The sequence below is a fragment of the Alligator sinensis genome, unplaced genomic scaffold, assembly GCF_000455745.1.
Source record: "Alligator sinensis unplaced genomic scaffold, ASM45574v1 scaffold790_1, whole genome shotgun sequence".
In the NCBI taxonomy this organism is placed as follows: Eukaryota; Metazoa; Chordata; order Crocodylia; family Alligatoridae; genus Alligator; species Alligator sinensis.
The window spans coordinates 769,175-776,395 of record NW_005842723.1 but is presented as its reverse complement, the minus strand read 5'-3'; the positions used below and the strand labels follow the sequence as shown (position 1 = coordinate 776,395).

The 7,221-nt window shown below is 43.4% G+C and overlaps 1 protein-coding gene across 1 annotated transcript in view; it reads left to right on the top strand.

Moving 5' to 3' along the window:
* Positions 1-2,451: 2,451 nt before the first annotated feature.
* Positions 2,452-7,221, top strand: part of EPB41L4B (erythrocyte membrane protein band 4.1 like 4B) — a 223,020-nt gene continuing 218,250 nt past the window's right edge. The window contains exon 1 of the mRNA XM_025216298.1: positions 2,452-2,557. The gene's annotated coding sequence lies outside the window, so the exon portion shown is untranslated. The remainder of the gene's footprint in view (positions 2,558-7,221) is intronic.

Genomic DNA, 7,221 nt, shown 5'->3' with positions numbered 1-7,221 from the left:
GCTGTCCATTCGCATAATAATTACTGCACTTAATAGCTGCAAAAGTCAAGGAACAGTAGTTCAACAGAACCCCAGCATGTTCTCATACCATTGGCTTGCCCTTAACATACTTACATCTATAACATTTGGGCAAAATGCTTAGAAACCAATAGGGTGGCAATAAGAACTGAGGTCAAGGGACTTTTACTGATGGGTTTCATGGGTTTTGAAGCATGGAATTATTGCCTGGTGGGGTGGGTGGGCAGAGGGGAAGGGAGTGTGTGTACTTCCATATTCATCCATTTGGGAAAATGTCTGCTATTAACCAGTGAAAAGGACCTAGATCAGCAGTTTCCAAACTAGTGGTTTACAGCAGTGTTTCTCAACCTTTTTCCCACCAGGACCCAATGGCAAAGATCCCTGGCCTGTCCCAACTCACACTCCCCTGGCTCTGCTGGTGCCTGACTCACAGCCCCTCTGCTGCCCCCCAGCCCTGCTGGAGGAGGCTCCCAGCTGCTGCCGTCCTGCTTGGGCCAGAGCGTGGTGGTTGCTGTGACTGGCTCATGTGGGCAGGAGCAGAGTGAGTCCGGCCCAGCATGAGCTGGAGGGAAGAGGAGGAGAGGCCTGTGGCACCCCCTTGCCCTGGGCCAGGGCTGCCATGCCATGCCAGGCAGCCTGGCCATGGCTCCACCTGTCTCCCGAGTAGTGTCTCCCAGCCCCCCTGCCCCTGTGAGCATGGGCACTGGCCCTGGTGCCACCAGCCCAGCCATACAGCTCTCTCCCACCTCCTTCCCTCTCCCGCCGCCCCTCTGCCCTGCCACAGCTCGTGACCCTTCGAAATATTTTTGCGACCCACAGGTTGAGAAATGCTGGTTTACAGCACTTAGCAAGTAGGGTTACAGGCCCTACAGATGTTCACTGGGCCTGACCCAGAAGATGATCACAGGTTAAAAAGTAGGGTTGCCATGGAAGATAGATTGGGAACTGCTGACCTGGACAATGGTTCCCTTCGTAGATTTACAGAGTAATACTAATAGACACACTAATGAACATTTGCTAAAACACACATACATGGCTAGAGAGAGAGATACTCTTACAGTTTTGTTCATGAAAATCTCATGCAGTAATTTAAATGCAAAATTGAGCCATTTTGGGCACAGAAATACATGAATGCTTTGTGTTTTGAAATCGACTAGATTATACTTACAGTACTTCCCCTTACTCCAAAATCAAATGAGGCTTCAACTGAAGAATCATACTCAATTATATGTTGTTTGGGTTGGTTTGGTTTGTTTGTTTGTTTTTGTAATAAAACTCTTTCCAAAAGAATTTGAAAAATAAGCTCTTGACTATCTGGCATTTCAAATTGGTGTGTTTTGCTTGTTTTTGTTTTTGTCCTACTATTTCCAGCACCTCTAACTAAGATTTATTTTTTCTTGCCCTGCTTGGACTTAACAGCACAAGGAACTAACGTTCTTGTGTTAGTCACTGAAAAAAGTATACAAGCATGCAGGCACACCTAGGGCACTGATTCTCAACCAGGGAACCAAGGCACCTGGTGCTGCCAGATACTTTGAAGGATGATGAGCTGGGAGGAGATGAGCAAGGTGTGAGGGAATAAGCAGATAAGCACAGGCTCAGGCTTGTCCCAGCCTGAGCATTCCTCCACTCTCACTGCCCAGCCCCTCTGCAAGGAGGTCAGCACTGAAATATATGAATTAGCTTTTGAAATTGGGTGCTGCTCTATTCACAAAAATTTATGGAGAGGTACCTTGAGTCCAAAAAGGTTGAGAAGCACTGCTGCAGGGTTAGGGCAAGCTTCCTAACTAGTGTCTTCAGCAGAGAGTAGTTCAGTTTCCATACCCCCACATGCCGAGCAGGGTGCCAAATTAGTAAGAGGTTGGCTTCTTTATGTGTAAGGGCTGTAACTGCTGTTCAGCAATTAGCAACATTATTTAAAGACTCTTATCAAATGCCAGTACCTTTGCTCATAGTATTCTTAACTAGTCAAGTTGTCTAAAATTTATTTTGCAACCTGAATGGTGGTGTGGCAGTGCATTGATTACAGTTGACATCAGACAGTTGCCAACAGACTTCAGACAATGACTCAAGCAGACATTTAATGGAGAATTAAGTATCCTGGGGTTTAAAATGTTGGCTCTTTTATTTTAGAAAAATGGCAGTAATATTATTCCTCATTTCTTACTCTATGTTGAATTGTAGAACATATCTTAGAGTTAAATTGGGAGAAAAATGCAATGATATTAAATTTAAAACAGTAAATTTATTATCTACTTTGGTGATTTGTCAAATTTGATGCAGATAAGCACCTAAAAATATCTTACTGATTGAAGGAAAGAAAAGCCCTTTCAACATAATTCTTTAACATCTAAACAGTTTGTTATGCTGGCAGCTTTTAAAATGAATCATGCAAAAAAAAATTTATTTTAATAAAAATTATTTTTTATTACAGAAAAATGCCAAAGGGCAGGATTTGTTTGACCAAATTGTGTATCACTTGGACCTTGTGGAAACAGATTACTTTGGCCTACAGTTCATGGATGCCTCCCAGGTTACAGTATGTATATCTTGTTTATGTTTATAATTGTTTATAATGAATGAAAGTCCATAGAGGAATTGAGGAATTAATGGTATAATGAAAATTAGTTGGCTGTTGGTTGGTAATTCCTGCACAAAAAGTCAGGTTCTTGAAAAAGCGGCACATGCCATTTCACACATTCACTTGACTATATGTATTTAGTCATAAATATGACCAATGAAGCACTGCTTTTGTGTGTGGGGTGGGGAAGGGGAGGATGGAAGGGGGAAGATGCTTAGTGTTCGGCCGGCCCGTAGTATTAAAAATGCCTTTACAACAATCTTGGTCTCTCAGTACACCAGCACCTCTTGTAACAGCTACCCTGCTCTCAGTGTTGCTCTTAAGCAGTTGATTAAGATACTGTACGGTATATATGATGCAAAATTCCCCTCTCCCTCATCTCGGATCCCCTGGGTCTGCTGCAAAAATTGAATAAGAATTGCCCTGTTTCACATTTAGGGCTATTACAAGAATATTGGGTTGGAAGACTACATTTCTTTCAGCTATGTATTGATAACAGTATTCAGCTGTTTAATAATAGTTTTTTTGCTGTTGACATGTACATCTTATTCTCCAGGGTTTTGGGACTACTACTAGCCATTTGAGCAGCAAATAGGGTTTAAAGACCAGGAAGATAAATTCTTGCCACTGGCCTCTCCCTGGAATAAGTGCATATATTTTTCCCTGGAGAGAGAGAGAAAGAGGTTGCATTAAATTGCCATTCAGATAAAATATTGGAATCATGCAGAGAAATAGTATACAGTGAAATGTAGATCCTGACTTTTTCCTTCTTTTTTTTAATTTTAATTTTCATTTTCATTATGTGGCAAGCATGATACAGTGGTTGAGGAAAATATAGTGTCTGAGTGTGACTAGGTTTGAACAATATCTGAATTACTTCAATTTAAATAAGTTCACTGGGTTGGTCTACATCTGCATTAATGCACTTTTTCTAATGCATATTAAATTTAGTACCTCCAATATGTGGTACTAAATAAATGCACATTAGGCTGCACTAATATGTAGTAGTGCAAGCGCATGCTTTTTAGGTGAGGCTTAACCCGCAATAGCCTATTCTACTGCATATTAACACTTTGTTTTACATGTTACTTTAATGCACAGTAGAATACGCTACTATGCATTAAACTGCATGTATAGACACACCCACTGAGACCTAGACATATATGCATATACTGTAATAGGTTGAGGTTTGAAAAAGGAGGTTTTTCATTTTGTGCGAAGATCAAAGAGGAGAAAACACCTATTTTCATTACTTGAACATGTACTTTGCATTTTACCTTAAGGGAAACAGTAGTTCATGAAATTGTTTGTACTGATCACCAGAAAGCATAGATGAGCTAACAGCAGTGTCAGCACTGGGTTTTTTTCATTGTTGCCATGGTCACCCGCTAGCTACATTGCTTTTTGATGTCCGACTGACATGTTGACTATAAGATGTACTGGGTCTTTCATGCTATATTTTCTCTCCCTTTTGGACTGGGATTTTTGGACGTATTGACAATGAGTGGAGTTTTTTCTTTTTGCTTAAAGGGTCTTCTGTTGCAGTGAAAGCAGCCTTAGGCATAAGTTAGATATCACCAAGAGAACACTGTTCCCACAGGCAGCCTTATAACCAAGCAGCATATAGCCTGGTATGGAATTTAAAACCTCTCGGAGTGGTCACCTGACTAAGGGTCCTGTGATTTTTATAAAAGGGAGTCCTTTCCACCAAGGAAGCAGGCCAGACCTGGAGGACTTGAAGGAGAGTCTTAAACCTGTGAGCAGACATTGACAGAATGAAAAGGGCCTCTTGGAATAGCAAGAAAAACAAGGCTGAGACTTGAGCACAAGTCTTCCTTTTCCATAGATTAGCTTATCTCTTGCATTTAAAGTGAAGTGGATGTTTCTAGAAATTGTTTTGCAGAGTCTGTCTGTTGTTTGATTATACTATTTGGTGGTCTTCGCCCCCCCCCCCCAAACAAAACAAAACAGTGAAAGGTTGCTAGGTCCATAACTTTGGCAGAACCCCAAAAGGATGAGGTAGCTCTAGTCAAGACTTGCCGGGAGACGGCACTGGCTTCAGAGCCTAAGTAATGCAACCACAAAGGTTCCACAGACGAGACGAGATATGGTCTGCAGCACATGCATAGACCTTCAGAGAGACAGCCAGAAAGTTGACTCTATCAACCAGCCAAGACCATATGGAACCCAAGGATTGGTTCCACTACAGCATCCAGAAAGGAGAAATCATTCAGGATTAAAATGCCAAGCCTACCAGTACTAACAGGAACCCCTCTGGGAAACCATCTCTGTCAACACCAGGGATAGGGACAGATATTACACATAAACCAGCTTAAGTGATCAGAAACTGGTATAAACCTGTAACAGCATAAGTTTAGTGCACATAAACCAGTTTCAAAATGGCTGAAACTGGTTTAAGATAAACCTGATTGAATGTAGTGTCAGACTTAACTGATTTGGCTTGAACCGTTTGATACAGTGTCTGTCCCATGCCCCTTCCTGGTTTAAGTTTAAACCAGTCCCGCAGCTTCTCAGATTCTTTGCAGCCTTGGGCTGTGCTGTCTGCTCCTCCTCACTGCTCAAGCAGGGACTCCCCCCTCCCTCACTCCTGTCTCGCATAGCACGGACCCCAGCCTCATGGATCCTAGGCATGTAGTATGCTAGCTAATAGGGCCGTGCAAAGCTTTGGTCGCTGATTCGATTTGGCGGAGATTCGGCCCGATTCGGCACCTGAATCTCCAAATCTCAATTGAATCAGGAGACCCTTTAATCTCTCTGAATCAGAACCTTCCAAATTGATTCGGAGAGATTCGATGATTCGGACATAGACACAGCTTTAAATGGTTTTTCTACATGTCTCTAGGTACCAGGTGGCTTGTGACTGCTGAGATGGTGGAGCGGATGGAGCACCTCTGGGACCATGGGGGGTCCCCAGCATGCTTGGTGGCGGACCCGGAAATGGACCAGAAGCACTTCTGGTCCACTTCTGGGTCTGCCACCGAGTGCCGGGGGGAGAGGGACATTCTCTTGTGGGACGCTCCATCTGCCCCACCAACTCAGCATTCGTGAGCCACGCCTGGTACCTCGAGGCATGTAAAAAAAACATTTAAAGCTGTGTCTGGCCAAATCGCTGATTCTCTGAATCGGCAGAGAATCTTCAGATTCGGATTCGGCTGAATCGAATTGGGACAGTGATCCGAATCAATTAATTGAATCACTGTCCCCCAAAGCAGGCCGAATCCAAATTGAACACGGCTTGCTTCGTGCACCTCTACTAGCTATTGCTGAGAGGTGCCTGTGTGTATGTCTCCAATTTTACAGGGACAGGCAGACAGGACAGCATCCACTTAGGGCTTTTTGGAGTTAATCAGCAGGTCAGCTGGTAATGTCTCTCCGTTTCTTACCGAGAAAAAGCTGTTTTAAGAAGAGCTTGAACTAATGAGAGAGGCTTTTGTTTTGTTGATGGGCTGATAAACGGTCCCTTTGCCTTGAATGCTAGCGGGGGACTGGGGTCTAGCAACACTCCTGCCCCTTGAGCAGTGAGCGGGGAAAAGCCCGGGGTGGTGCAGGCAGGGTGGGGGTTTACACCCCTTCCTAATCGGAGCGCCCTGTGGGGGGGCCTGACCATGCCTTCCTCAGCTCAGCATTGTAGAAGGGAAGGGAGGGCTGCTCTAGTACCTACTGGATTCTAGCCTGAGCCACTGCAGGCGTGTGTCTGCATTTCCTCAGTCCAGAGGGAATGTCTGAGCAGTTGCGAACTGGTTCAACCTAGGCAGGTTAGACTACCCTGCAAAGATTGAATCAATTCAGGCTCAGGCTTTTTGAATGTCTTTCCCTAGTCCAGGTGTTTAATCAAGTGACACAGTCCTCCTCATCCTCATATTAATGCCCATTTATTTCACATCACTTCCCTCTACTCCCTCTAATTTGGTTGTTTTGATTTATCCATCTCCCCTAATTTCTAGATACTTCCCATTTCTTCACAGCATGTGATCTTGGCATAATATTTTGCTGACAAGCTGTACAACTGAATTTAGCAAAGTATTTCATTATTTTTGTTACCCAGCTTCCCTCCCCTTCCCCCAGTCCTGTAACCCTTACCTAGTCTCTTTTCTATTTTTCCTGGTAGTTTTGTCTCCACCCTCTCCCTCTTTTTTTCTTTTGGAACTCATTCCAACTCTTGTCTTGATACTGAATTTATTTCTGTATATGTGCAGAACTTGCTCACCCAGAGTCATTTACCAGATAGAGAGTCTGAAATTGCAAGCTCTTTGAGGCTAGAAATATGTCTTTACTATGTCTCCTTAGGCGCTTGTACTGTGGTTTAAGCATGCTTGCCAAGAATCCACAGATCATAGCTCTGGATTTTAGTCAGAAGTGTTGTTGTACTGCAAGGAGAGCAGCACTGGGGGCTCCGTCTGTTGCTTGCCATGCTAGAAATTTGATGGAGTGAATATGGTGAGACAAGTGGTGTCAGCAGCTGATTGTTTATCATTATTGCTGCTAGAATATCACCTACCATTTTTTCAGGAATAACCCTCATTTTAATATAAAAAAGCTTCTCTAATGGATCAGTTTGTAATTTAGAATTGTGAACTGTGCAGCAAGTTGGTAGCATCAGC